Source organism: Muscardinus avellanarius (genome assembly GCF_963383645.1).
Source record: "Muscardinus avellanarius genome assembly, chromosome: X".
Lineage (NCBI taxonomy): Eukaryota > Metazoa > Chordata > Mammalia > Rodentia > Gliridae > Muscardinus > Muscardinus avellanarius.
This window is the reverse complement of record NC_137792.1, coordinates 108,680,092-108,695,582: the sequence shown is the minus strand read 5'-3', so window position 1 is coordinate 108,695,582 and position 15,491 is coordinate 108,680,092. Positions and strand designations below refer to the sequence as shown.

At 36.5% G+C, this 15,491-nt stretch overlaps 1 protein-coding gene across 7 annotated transcripts in view; it reads right to left on the bottom strand.

Moving 5' to 3' along the window:
- The window catches only part of EDA (ectodysplasin A), a gene marked incomplete at both ends in the record, with an annotated part of 356,368 nt that overhangs the window by 264,077 nt on the left and 76,800 nt on the right, over positions 1–15,491 (bottom strand). The window lies entirely within an intron of this gene.

The following is a 15,491-nucleotide window of genomic DNA, read 5'->3' as shown; positions in this document are numbered from 1 at the left end:
CAAAGATGGTGAAATGAGATCTGAAGGAAAAGGCACAGCACAGCAAACTCCCATCTTTTTTAATCAAACACAACAGGTGGACTAAAGACTCTCAACTGTTATTAGGGAAGATGTTGAATCTAGAATATAAAAATCTAAACTTCTGCTCAAATTTAAATATCTTAAGTTATATAAAATATACAATATAAACAACATATACACAACAAATACTATCATGTACATGACTTTATAGTTTATAACATTTGCATATTATCTCATTTATTATTAACAACTCTGAGTTATATATAATTGTTCTCACTTTACAGATGAGGACACTGAGGCTCAGGGAATCACTAATCAAGGATCACATCTTTGGTTAGAGGTAAGATCTGAGGTTCTAACCCAGGTTTGTCTGACTATAATCTCATTGGATAGTCGGACATTATTCTCTCCATTATCCAGGCTGAGTTGATGGTTGTGTGGCTTTCCAGCAAGCATTCTTTTGTTGGAAAGAATGCTTGTCTTTTTTAGTCAGGGTCTCACTATGTTGCCATGTTGGCCTTAAGATCTTAAAACTCAACCAATCCCCCTGCCTCAGAATTCCATGTAGTTGTAATTATAGGCATGAACTACTGTATCAGGGTTACTTTTATAAATTAGTTAGTATGCATTTTATTCTTTGTGCTTTTCTTGGTACATTATAGTGTTACATCATAATGTCAACCATGTTGACAATGATATACATGCACACGCTCTTGGTATCACATCTCTTTTTCTTTATTATTTATATTCTAGATTCTAGATTCAGTCCTTCAGTCTGAATACTTTTACTGAACAATATTCCAGCTGACCAATTCTCAATTGACCTATAGATTTAACTCACTGCAACTCATCTATGTTCTTCTTTTTAGGGACTGTAATTTTCAGTTTCAGAATTTGCTTTCTTTCACATTGCTACAGACTGAATATTTCAATTCTCCCAAAATTTCTTTGTTGAAATCCTAACCCAACACTGCAATGGTATTAGAAGTTCCAAATGGTATTAGAACTTCAAAAGTTCAAAAAGGTAAAACCCTCCCAAACGGAATTTAAACAATTTATAAAAATATTTATTTATAAAAATATCTCACTTCTCCCTCCTGCTATATAAGGATATAGTGGGAAGATGGTTAATTATGAACTAGAAAGGAAGCCCTTACTAGAATCAAAATTTGCTGCAGCCAGGTGTGGTGGTGCATACTTACAATCCCAGGATTTGGGAGGCTGATGCAGGAGGATCATGGTTCATGGTCAGCCTCAGCTACTTAGCGAGGCCCTCTGTAACTCAGTGAGACCCTATTTCAATATAAAGAGTAAAAAAATCTGGCTCAGAGGTAAAATGCCCCTGGGTTCCATCCCCAGTACTGCAAAAAAAATCTGCTGGAACTTTCATCTGAGACTTACAGCTTCCAGAATTTTAGAATAATAATTTTTTGTTGTTTAGGCTACCTTATCTATGGTACTTTGTTATGGCAGCCCTAACAAACTAATATACCTGGTAAGCCTAGTTATTTTTGATTGAATGCCAGACAATGTATATTAAAATTTAGAGGAGCTCAGGATGATATTATCTCCCTCTAGAGATTTACTTTGCTTCTGGCAGGTGATGAGGGACAGATCACCTTAATCCTACCTAAGATTGAGCTGATTCAAAGCTGCTCTTTAGTCTTTGTAAGGAATGGTATTTTTCTAGCACATCCTTACTCCTATAGCTTACCCCTTTGGGGATCCCAACTGAAAACTTGAGATAATTACCAGGGTCCCTCCTCTTTGGCAGGCTCTGAACTCTAATTTCTGCCTCTCCAGCATTGTGAAATTGCTGAAGGCTCTGCTTAGCTACTGAGCTTTGTGTTTGTTATTTTCTACATATTTTTTCAAGTTCTTTACCCTGTGCCACTTATAAATTATTGAATGTCCCAAGGGAAAATAGTGTAAAATAATGGTCTAAACTCATTGTACTTTCCTTTTCTCTGGTATGTTGGGCCCTCAAGTTTTTAATATTATGGTAAATCTTAATTCTAATTTTTTTTCTCTGTAGCTCTATAAGACTATTGAATTCTCTGCTGGTCATCTCCATCTCATTTACTACCTTCAGTTCAGCTTCTCAGCCTAACCATACCACTATGACTGGCAAATTCCTTGGCAGAATATGTAGTCCAGAATATTGAGTTTACCTCAATATATTTCTTTCTGGGATTTTGACCACTTAGCTTAAGTAGCCTCTGAAACTTTTAAACGGATATTTTATAATTTTATACAGGTATCTAGTACTTCTTGAAGTATATTTGCTCTTATATCATTCCCATTTACAGCCCTGTCAAAGCTGAAACAAGACCCCATAGCTGTGATTTTGAATTTCTTTGACATGCCTAACCTTGATCATTCATTTCAATATATGTTGAGCAGATGGAATATGTGAAATACCTATGAAAGTCTTGGAAAATAAAGTTTCTTTCTTTAAGAAACTCACAATTGAATGGGTGGGGGTAAGACCATAAACACAAATGGTGAAAATATGATGCTAAGTATTTAAAACTAGAGGTATATGTAAGATGCAATATAGGAAAATGAATGGGTGTAACTATTATTGGTGCAAGGGTCAAAAATTGCTCACAAAATGGAATACATTTGCAGCTAAGTCAATAACATGCTAAATGAATAAAGTATCAGAGAAAGGAGAATATATCAGGATAAAATACAATTATGTATATAAAGTTATATCAGTGAGCATAGGAATTACTATTTGTTTGTATTGTTGGAGCTAGATGAGTGATTGTGGATGGCAGGACATAAAGGAGAATATCCAGGCAGAGTAGAGGGCTTTGTCTCTTTCCTATAAGATTTTGTTCAGGCAGTTAATGGATAATGGCATTCCCAAAGGTAAAAGTTACCACACATGCAGTCAGATCTATGGAGAATATAATGACAGAAATGTAAGAATTCCCCAGTCAATGGCTTGTAAACTTACAGGAAGCATTATCCTACATATAAACATTACTAAGCAATCCAGGAGTGGTGGTGCAAACTTGTAATCCCAGTACTTGGGAGGCTGAGACAGGAGGATCCCAGTTCACAACCAGACTCAGCCACTTTTAGTGAAGCCCTCTGTAACTTAGTGAGAACTTGTTTCAAAATAAAGAATAAAAAAATAGGAATGAGGGTGTAGTTCAGAGGTAGAATGCCCCCTGGGTTGTATCCCCAGTACTACAAAAAAAAAAAAAAAGAATTACTAAGCAAAGAAAATCATGGCTTTGAGTCATTTAATTTATAAGAAAGAGAAAACAAACTTCTAAAACATGATAGCAGATACCCAATGACCAAGAACTGAAATGTTAAATATATGACCCCATTTCCTAAGCCTGTAAGCACAGTTATGAACTAGAGTTTAATAAGCATCAAAAGTTCTAACTTTTCACAGGCAAACTGTCTACTTTCCCCCCCCCAATGATAATGTCATTAAAGAATAATCTATTAAATGTCTACATACTTGTAAGATTGAATATCTAGGGTTTCTGATAGCATTTCTCCCTTTTGTGGATTTAAAAATCTAAGATGCCAGACAACACAGATAACCATCCCACAACGATACCAAGACAGCAGTATAAAACACCAAACATCTACATAAACTGACAGATCATGTTTACATGATCTATGCCTCAGGGAGCTGTCACTTCTATGGCACTCAGGTCAGTAGAGTTTAATGAAGGAGGTGAGATTTCTAGCTTTTTCAAGATGACAGCAGAAAGGGGGTTCAACATACAAAGGAGAGGGCATCTCTGACACATGGTACAATGTGAAAACAGTCTAAGGCTGAGGAGCCTGCACAAAGAAAAGGCATAATAATATGCATTTGTATGAAAAGTAAAGATATGGATTGGGCTAACAAGACAAGGGAACAGTAGCGGGCCATGAAAGCATAGAGAAGGGTCAACTACAGCTCAAATCTAAGGACTCAGTCTTTTCCAACTCTATTTTTGCTGGCAAGGGTTCAAATTCAGTAGTGGAACATAATACACTTCAACCCCCACTCATCAAATCCTTTATTACCCCCCCAATAACTCAAGGACAATTTACAAGTATATAAACAAATTATACTTAGCAATCAATTCACCAATGAGACACCATGAAGAAAGCCAAGTAACTAGCCACTGCATGTCATCATTTTATGGTACCAAGAAGGAAAACATTCAGTCTTATGCCATTCCAACTAGATTTCAGATATCAGGATCTAAATTGCCCAAATTATGATTTGTTTATAAGAAAGACCAATACTGCCCCTCAAAACAATCTATTATACTTGAAGTTTAGAAATATTAAGACCCTAGTTATAAATATCTACAAAATCCTAGCAACAATTTATATTTGAATTCCTATTCTCTTTAGGGTATAGGGACAGAGCTAAAAATTTGGTGGTGGATAGGAGGAAAGGTTGAGTCCCTGAAGAAAACACATATCCTTAAGATTACATAATACTGCCCAGAAGTAACTGAACTACAGCAGAAAAATTTCAAACACATTGCAACATGCCTCTAATTAAGATAGTTTTGGGAGGTTCCAGAATTATAGCTATCAAACATGAAACCTAAAGAATTTACCAAGATTAAAAAGATTGCAAACTTTAACTCCGAGGAAAATATACTGGAGAAAACAGGTTACTTAGAATACTCCTATAATAATGTGAGTTTGCTGGCCTTCATACAATTGCAACGTCATTGTAAGTACTATCAGTAGTGATAAACACCTGAGTGACAATAGGTTCAGCACAATCTAAAATATATTTAGCTATGATTCCTGTTCAGAGTTCAAACTATTTGTTCAAACTTTTTCACCAAAGAAATATGCTGATGTACAATAACCATGGACTTATTTTAAAAATACAGCCAGAAATACAGGTAGGATATATGATAATGTGAAATGTCTAACAAGCAAAAATTTTTGTAGCATGTAGAAGCAAGCTGGGTACCCACACAAGGTATGTATTTTGAAATATTTATGGATGGTTAACCAGAAAGGCTAATTTAACACCTACACATCAATTGAATGGAGACAGAGCTGTGAAATATTTGCATTTACTACTTAGTAAGAAGACCATCACCAGTGCTGCACTAAGAATGTCAGTTGCAATTAAATTAGGTGAAATTTCACAATTTAAAAGATATGCAATCTCTCTCCCTGAGAACATTAATTTACATAAGCTGACTGGAAGGTGCTCAGAAATTAAATTCTGACTACATAATCACAAAGAAGGAGACAAACAGGTATCAAAAAAGACAGTAATAAAAGTTTTTTATAATCTGAGATTTAAAAATACATATTAACAACAGGAATGGCATTCATTGAGTGTTTACACTGAACAAAGAATTGTGCATCTATATGTGTGTGTGTGTGTGTGTGTGTGTGTGTGTGTAAAATCTCATTTAATTCACACAACCCTATGAAGTTGGTCCAGTTACCAGGCAGAACTGTTACTGTGTGGGGCAAGAGGCTAGGCTCTGGTGCTCCACAAATACTCAAATTGACAAGAAATTGAGTTTTATTCAAAGGCAGCTATGAAAGAAGATAGAAAAAACTTTTAAGTTTCAAATCACTATGTTTAGAGAACCCAAGAGTAAGGAAATCTTTTATAAGAGGAAAGGTGGCAATGTGAGACAAAGCGCAAGAAATATACGTATGCAGATTTAGATAGCCAAAGCACTTGTCAGTCTTAGCTTCCTAGATGCCATCAGGCCAGAGCAGAGGGAAATATCCCTTTAGCCTTTACTCTGAGTATGAAGAAATGCAGAAAAGAAAACTATCAGGAATTTCGAGGGAAACTATTTCAGTATACACACACATTGTGTGTGTGTGTGTGTGTGTGTGTGTTTGTGTGTCTTATTGTCTCCATTTTATGATGAGTTAATAGAATTTCAGAGGTTAAATAACCAATCCAAAATCAAACATCTAGAAAGAGATAGAGGTGAGAGTCAAACTCAAGACTTGCTAACTCTTGTTGGTATACATAGCTCTGTTGATATAATGAAGTAGACATAAGCAATGATAACAACAAAGGAGTGACCTAAGCCTTAGAAAGAGACATATTTTCTGAAGATAACCAAAAGGGATTTCAAATTGCAATCAGTAACAAAATTTTAAAGTGCTAAATAACAAAAAGAAAATTTATTCAATTTTTACTTTATTCCCACATGTCCTCCGTTAAGAAAATTTAGAAGGACAAGAAAGGGTACAGAAAACATCAGTCAAAGGAAACTGAAAACAGATACAAGAAAAAAATTAAGAAGTACTTGTCCTAAAATAAACTCCAGGGTACTGGAAAGACCTTGGGCTAAGATTTCCAAACTACTGTCTAGACAGAATTGTGAATAATGAGAGAGGGCCATAAGTCTAGAGTGAGACACATGTACTCTTGTGTTGCAAAAAAAAAGTCATAGCTACAAGCTGGTGAATGTAACTGCAGTTCTAGGCAAGTTAAATAGAACACATTATTAAAAAAGACTTCAGTCTGAGCAGGATGGTGTTTTTTCCTGCTCGTCTCAGATGAACATAACTTTAAAACCTAAAGCTGGGTGCGATGACACATGATTGTAATTCCAGTACTTCTGAGGCTCAGAGAGAACCACAGGTTCAAAGCCGCCTTGGCAACTTAGTGAGGCTCTCAGCAACTCAGTGAGACCCTATTTCCAAATAAGAAATAAAATTGGGCTTGGAGTATAGCTTGGAGGTAGATCACCCATGGGTTCAATCTCTAGTGTAAATAAATAAATAAATATATAAATTCTGAAAATGGCACAAGAAACAACCAAAGAGGACTGTGAAGATAAGGAGAAGCTGAGCACATCAACAGGAGGTCTTACGTCTTCCTACCCACCCCACAGGGGTACAGCATCCATACCTGGTGTTTCTGAATCAACTACTCTAGCAACACAGGTCAGTCCAGGTAGGATCACTCCTCTCTTGAATCAAAAGGGGTTTTCTGCCAGGTGGTGGTGCATTCGGGAGGCTGAGACCAGATGATCACGGTTCACAGACAGCAGCCTCAGCTACTTAGTGGGGCCCTTTGCAACTCAGTGAGACCCGGTTTCAAAATAAAGAATAAAAAATAGGCCAGAAGGTGTAGCTCGGAGGTTGAATGCCCCCTGGGTTTCATCCCCAGACCCACAAAAAATGGGGGGGTCTGACAACATCATATGAGCCCAAGGTCTCTATCACAAATGATTATTTAGAAGCCAAGCCAGAAATGAGAAGTCAAGGGAGGCACTCTTCTCTTCCACCAAACCCGAGACTCCCTTTATTCACCCAAAGATAGAGATTGGAAAGGCAAAGCCTATAGGAGAGATCCAGATGTAGCAGGCAGCCTGATCTGGGAAACTACTTGATCTGCTCAAAACTCTCCAACTACACCCAAATACACTGGGAGGGAAGATAGAACCAGAGAGGGAACTTGAGTCAAAAGAAGTAGCCTAGTTCTTTCAGGCTTCTTTATCTCACAGACCCAAACTTTCCTCCCTTGCCTAGACATACTATGGCAGACTAGGATGAAAAATAATGGTAGTGGATCCTACCATGCCTCTCCTTCTGGAGACATTCAATGGCAGGCCTGGGCGAACTCCTTCTGTCCTCTCAAGTATCACCAGAAGGACAAGCAACAGCACCAGATAAACCAGGCAAACCAAAATAGTACTACAAAGGTTATGAAAATCAAATTTCCATTGGAACTGCAGGTCATAAAAGTAGCCCACATCTTACATACTAAACTTAAATAAGGTGACTATGTGCTAAAGAATATTTAAATAAGACCCAGAATCTCCAAACACAATGAATAAAACATTCATAATAAAATAAAAGACTCATCCTAATAAGAAACAAGGAAATTTCAACTTAAAGGAGAAAAGACAATCAATTAATGCCAAAAAAAAAGAATGCTGGAAGCCTCCATAGTGTAGTAGAGAGAATTAAATCAGTAAATTTGAGAAAAACAGTAGAATTCACCAATCTGAACAACAGAGAAATTATAGACTGAAAAAAATGAATAAGCCCTCAGGTACCTGCAGGGAAGTAATACAAGAAACAATACTCCTATAATTGGACTTTCAGAAAGATGGGTGAAAGGATGTGGGGCTGAAGAAGCAGTCAAATAAATAATTGTTAAAAGATTTCAAAATATGGTTAAAGATGCACATCCAGGAAACTGAGACAACGCCAAATAGTACAAATTCAAGGAAATCCCTGTTGGGATATATTACAAATAAAGTTTAATAAACTAAGGACAAAAAAACTTGAAATGAAGTAGACAGAAAGAGATACATTGACTATAGGGGAACACCAATTCAAAATGCTGAAGATTTATATTCTGAAACTGTGAAGATCAGTAGAAAGTGATATATGTTTTTCAAGTTTTGAAAGCAAACAAATGTCAACCATGAATTCTATTATCTGATTAATTTCTTTGAGGAGTGAAGAAGAAATAAATACATTCTCAGATGACAAAAAACTAAAAGAATTATCAATATAAGATCAGGCCTTAAGAACCGGGTAACAGAAGTTCTTCAAATACAAAAGAAATGATAAAAGAGGAATCTAAGCTTAGAAATATAGGTACATACAATAAATTATATTTTTCCCATGTGCTTAATAAAACTTATTTGAAATAAAATTATCAACACCAAGACAGTGTTATTTTTAAATGGAAAAAGAGAATATACCTAAATGTGAGGTTTCCAAACTTCAAAGTAGAAAAATGTTGATACCGGTAGACCATCACACACACACACACACACACACACACACACACACACACACTACACAGAGCATTCACTATATTTGAGAGCAATCTACACAGAGCAATCACTTATATGTGAGATTACAAATGGCAATCATGTATGGGGAAGGGGAAGGAGTAGGAAGGGAGCTGGGGGGATGCTCATCAAGGGCCTGCATGCATATCGGTCCCTATCACTCTAAACTACATTCTGATGTGAGACTACAATACACCAATAAAAGTTATAAAAAGATGCTATAAGCAAGCCAAGGTAAAAATATTCAAAGTAACTCACAAGAGGACAAGAAAAAAGGAATATAAAAAAACATAGGAAAAAGATCTGTGAGAGCTAGGACTAGGCTGTAAGTTTATATTTAACACAGTCAGCATGGTCTATAAAAGAAACAAATAATACAGCTTCTCCAAAATTAAAATCTTTTGCTCTATGAAAGCATATATGTATGTAATAATAAGACCAGTTTAGAAGTTGGGAGAAGACGGACATGGTGGCGCACACTTGTAATCCCCATGCTTGGGAGGTAGAGGCAGAAGGACCACGCAGGTTGAAAGCCATCCTCGCTAGCTTAAGAGACCCTGTTTCCAAATAAATTATAAAATAGGTCTTGGAGTGTAGCCCAGAGGTAGAAGGGTTCCATTCCAGTACCACCAAAAAAAAAAAAAAGAAGTTGGGAGAAAATAAAAACTACATATATATAAAATGACTTGTACCTAAATTATCTTTAAAAAGCCCTCTCAAACCCAACAGTATATAAAGAAATAATTCAAAAATGGACAGACATGAAGAGAAATTTAACCAGAAAAAATATAGAAATGAAGCCAGGCATGGTGGCACATGCTTGTAATCCCAGCATTTGGGAGGCTGAGACAGGAGAATATCAGTTCATTGACAGCCTCAGCTACTTAGTTAGGCCCTCTACAACTCAGTGACACCCTGTTTCACTTTTTTTTTGTAGTACTTGGATTGAATGCAGAGTTATACTACCTCTGAGCTATACCCCCAGCGCCATTTTTTATTTCTTATGTTGAAACAAGGTCACACTGAGTTACAAAGGGCATTAGTAGCTGAGGCTGTCAGGCGAACTGCTATCATCCTGTCTCAGTCTCCCAAATGCTGGGATTACAAGTGTGTGCCACCACGCCCAGCTGAGACTCTGTTTCAAAATAAAGAATAAAAAATAGGGCTGGGGGGATAGCTTGGAGGTAGAATGTCCCTGGGTTCCATTCCCAGAATGACAAAGAAAATAATATAGAAATAGCAAGTAAGTACATAAAACATATTCAATATTGTTAGCCATCAGGAAAATTAAAATTGAAATCACAATGAGATATCACTATATTATCTAAATGTCTAAAATTTAAAAATAGTTACAGTACCAAATACTGGCAATAATATGGAAAAACAGGATTATCATACATTGCTGATGGCAAAGTAAAGCCAACTTTTGGGAATATAAACCCATACAGCCACTCTGGAAAACTGTTTGGCAGTTTCCTTGAAAAACTAAACTAAACATGCAATTAACTTACAACCCAGCAATTGTACTCTTGGGCATCTATCCCAGAAAGAAATGATAACTTATGTCCATACAAAAACCTGAACTTTAATGTTCATAACAGCTTGATTTTTAACTACCCAAAACTCTATTCCTTTCAAATAGTCCATCCATAGTATCAATGGAATACTATCCAGCAATACAAAGGAATATATACAATGAATTATATGGATCTCAAGGGGTGAACTAAAACAAGTAAATGCCAAAAGTTTATATACTTTTTCATGCAATTTACATAGCATATTAGGAATAGGAGATTAGTGGTTGCCAGGGGTTAGAGATAGAGATGAAAAAAGCATGTATGAGAGAGATGAGTATGTCTATAAAATGACTACTCAAATGATCCTTTTGGTGTTGTGTCTGTTCTATATCTTGATTGTGATAGTGCATGTGCAAACAAATATGAATGAAAATATTATTCATGTCTAGATATATATATACACACATGCATATATATATGAATAACTGTGGAGAAATCGGAATGAGCATATTGTACTAATATCAATATCCCGGTTATAATATTATAGTATAGTTTTATGAAATATCTCTGGGGAAAATCGGTAATAGTATGGATGCATATTATTCATTTAATTACATATGAATCTATAATGATCTCAATAACAACTTCAATTAGTAACTCTGGGGACACTTAAAAATAGGAAAGTGGTGAATATCAGGAGCTAGTATGGATTTATTATATTAAAAAACAGTCTTACAGCATCCTTTCTGTTTAAATAGTGAACTGATAGGAAGACCAACATGTAGGAAGAGTTCATGAAGAGGCTCTTCTCTGTCTCTCCTAAGAAGGTGACTCAGTGCAGATCCAGCCCTTCACAAGAAGTGGTACAGGCTGGATTTCAAGTGATGTATAACCTGGGCTCTGGCTTGATTTTAGTATCCATGTTGTTGCTATGGCAGCCTTTCTGCATGTGATGGTGATGGTCTCCAGCTCTTTCTGCCCTCCAAAGGCTGTTGAACCACAGCACCAATATGCCTGAAAACACTAAAGGCTACCTGTTTTTCTCTTCCTAGGCTATTATATATAAATTATTAAATAAAAAAGGAAAAAGATCTTTTTCCCTTCCATCTTTCTTGAAATAAAAGTAATCAAATGAATACAATTACCATTTGTATCCTCATTCAAGGAAAGTATTTGATGGTGTCCTATAATACCCTTACAGAAAGAGTTAAATTAATATGCCACATTAGAGCAGATGAATGGTCCCTATCCAAGAGGACCTATTCCGTTCAAGATTTACATTGATGGCTAGAAAAACAAACAGAAAGCATGTTGACTGAATCCGCAGATAGCCTGAAGTAAAAATGAGTAGCTAATGATACAAGTCAGTTTTCTATTGGTGTGACAAAATACCTGCGAAAATTAACTTGAAGAAAAGACTTATTTTTTGTTTTTGTTTGTGCAAAACAAAACTTTTTATTGGTGCATTGTAGTCATACATCTTAATGGGGTACAAGACAGTGGAGACATACATGCACATATCACCCAGTTAGCCTTTACCCAAGTCCCACCCCATTCCCTCCCCATCCCTTCTTCCCATGCTTTGCTTAGTGATTGACAATGATGTTTGTTAAAGTACAACATGTGCATTAGAGAATTTCACTCTCCCTCCCATCCCCTCAGTTAGGTCCCCTTTTGCTCATTTATAGTGTATCCTTCTTCATGTAGAGTTCCTCCTATGTCCCATTTTCTCCCTAGCTTCTGCATATTAGGTAGGGCATCAATTTCTTATTTTTGTGACTGACTAATCTCACTTAGCATAATATCCTCCAGTTCCATCCATTTCCCTGTAAATGACATAACTGTGTTTTTCTTTGTAGCTGAATAAAATTCCATTATGTACATATTCCATAGTTTTGTAACCCATTCATCTGTTGATGGACCTAATTGGCTAGTTCCATAGTTTGGCAATGGTGAATTGTGCAGCTATGAAAACAGATATGCATGCATTAGTTTGGTAGTTTGGTTTTCATTCTTTTGGGTAGGTACCCAGAAGTGATATTGCTGGATCATATGGTAAGTTTGTTCGTTCCCATTCTTCCATACTGTATTCCAAAGTGGTTGCACTAATTTGCAATCCCACCAACAATGTATTAGATTTCCAACTTCTCCACTTCCTCATCAGCATTTGTTGTTGTTTGTGTTTTGAATGATTGCCATTCTAGTTGAAGTTACATGAAATCTCAGGGTAGTTTTGATTTGCATCTCTCTGATTGCTAATGATGTTGAACATTTTTTCATGCATTTATTGGCCATTTGAATTTCTTCTTTCGTGAAGGGTCTATTTAGTACACTTGCCCCCTTTTTCTTTGCATTTACTGAGGATGAAATCCAGGGGCATTGTAGCTCTGAGCTACACCCCCAGCCCTACTTTAGCCTTTTTATTTCTTCTTTTGAAACAGAGTCATGAAAGGCCTAGCTAAGTAGCAGAGGCTATGCACAAGTCTCAATCCTCCTGCCTCAGCTTCCCGAATCCTGGATTACAAGTGTGAATCACCACACCTGGCTCTTGCTCATTTTTATTGGGTTATTTGTTTTATTAGTCCTGAGATTTTTTAGTTCTCTATATATTCTAGATATTAGCCCTCTATTGGAGGAGTAGTTGGCAAAAATATTCTCCCATTCTGTTGACTCTCGGTTGCAGTTCTTGATAGTTTCCTTTGCTGTACAGAGCTCTTCAGTTTAATATAATACTACGTATTGATCTATCTTTTAGTTTCTTGTGCCTTTGGGATCTTGTTGAGAAAGTTTTTATCTGTGCCTATGTGTTACAGTGTTGGACCTATGCCCTCTTCAAGGAGCCTCAAGGTCTCTGGTCTGATTTCCAAGACTTTGATCCATCTAGAATTGACTCTTGTGCAGGGTGAGAAAGTGGGATTTATTTCCATTTTTCTGCATATGGTTAAACAGTTTTGGCAATACCATTTGTTGAACAGGCTGTCTTTCTTACAGTGTATGTTTTTGGCCCCTTTGTCAAAAATCAATTTGGTGGATTTGTTTCTGGGTCTTCTATTCTGCTCCATTGGTCTATGTATCTGTTTTTGTGCCAGTACAATGCTGTTTTTATTACTATGGCTTTGTAGTATACATTAAATTATACTTTTGTAGTATACTTTAAATGAATTTAAGGACTGATTTTTCTATGTCTGTGAGAAATGACCTTGATAATTTAATAGGTATTGCATTCAATCTGTAGATCACTTTTGGAAGTACGGTCATTTTGATTATATTTATTCTACCTATCCATTAACATGGAATTTTTTTTATTTTCTATGGTTATTTTGGCTCATGGGTTGAGAGGTTTAAGTTCATGGTCACTTGGCCCTGTTCATGGTAAAAGTACACATCTCACCCAATGATGCCCACCCAATGGTGGCAAAGACAGAGAGGAAGGGGCTAGGATCCTAATATATTTTTCAAGGGCCTTCCCTAAATGGCCTAACATTTTCCCACTAAGCTCTACTTCTTAAAGGTTCCACAACCTCCCAAAAGTGTTATAAACCTGGAATCAAGTCTTCAAGATACAAGGCTTGAAGGGGGACATTTAAGATCCAACCCATAACACTAATATTTGAATGATCAAAACCAGGAATTAACAGTCCACACTGTACAATACAACACACACAGAAAAAACTAGAATGAACAGATGAAAAGTCCTTCACAAAGGTTCAAAATCACAATTGAATCTAGCATGTGTGAAAGAATTTTCATTCAACAGAAAGCTGAATGAATCATCCTGATCTCAGACTCCATTTCTGCTGCTATATTGCCATCTTCACCATCAGTCAAACACACCAAACACATTCTTAAATTCAGGAACTTTGCACATGCTGTTTTCTCTATTCGATTTGTTCTTTAATTGCCTAAATGGCTTTCTCCTTCAGTTCCTCCAGGTCTCACCTCCATAAGAAAGGCCTTTATTTTCTATATAAATGAGACAGAAACAGCATAGCCATTTTCTATATCTGTTCCCCTAATCTAATGTCCTTCCTTCCTTCCTTCTACTATAGACTAACCCCAAGGGCATCCTACCTCTGAGCAATACTCCCACTCCTTTTTGTTTGTTTGTTTGTTTGTTTGTTTGTTTTGCTTTGAAGCAGGGTCTTGCTAGGTTGCTGACAGTCTTGCTACTGACCTCTAACCTGAAATCCTCCTGTTTCAGATCCACAAGTACTGGGATTACAAGGTATGCCTTCCCTTCAATCAGTCCTTCCTTCCTTCCTTCCTTCCTTCCTTTTTGGTGATAATTTATTTCTTTTTATTTGCTAAGATCTAGCATTTCTTTTTATACATTTATTTGTGCATAATTTTCTTCTTTGTTTACTTTTACCTGATATATATATAGATCCATTATTAATCAATTTGTTGCCCCTCCACCCCACTTCCAACCCTGCTCCATGTATGGTAGCAGAGAATAGGGACATTATTTTCTTTATAACCAGTTTCAGATGTAGACTTTGTGGGACTTGGAATATATATATATATATATATATATATATATATATATATATATTACGGGGTTCTTTTTAAGAAAAAGAATACAATATTGCAAATACAACAAACATCTATAGTACCTTGACGGTGCCTTGAAACTTAAATTTCACTAGCTTCATTGTAAATCTAACTCCCAGTTCCTGGCACAGCCCCTCATCCATGCTAAGTGCTCAGTATATGCATAATAAGTGAACAAAATTGTAGCACCATTTAAAAACAAATACCACCTGAAGCTACAATAAACAAAATGTTGGCAAAATTGTGATCATTACATCTGGTCAGACCACACTTAAAATATTTTCCTCCTATTAAAAAGAAACTACTAGGAAGCAAATGCTTTCTTTCTTTCTTTCTTTCTTACTTTTTTTTTTTTTTTGGTGGTACTGGGGGGTTCCTGGAAGCCCTTCTACCTCCGGGATACACTCCCACGGGCTACATTCCCAGACCTATTTTTTTTACCTTTTTATGTGGAAACAGGGTCTCTTAAGCCAGCAAGGCTGGCTCCGAACCAGCGTGATCCTCCTGTCTCCGCCTCCCAAGCGTGGGGATTACAAGCGTGGGCCACCACGCCTGGCCAAATGCTTTCTTTGATACCAAAAGCTTGATTGGAGACCTTTTGCTATGCCTGCTA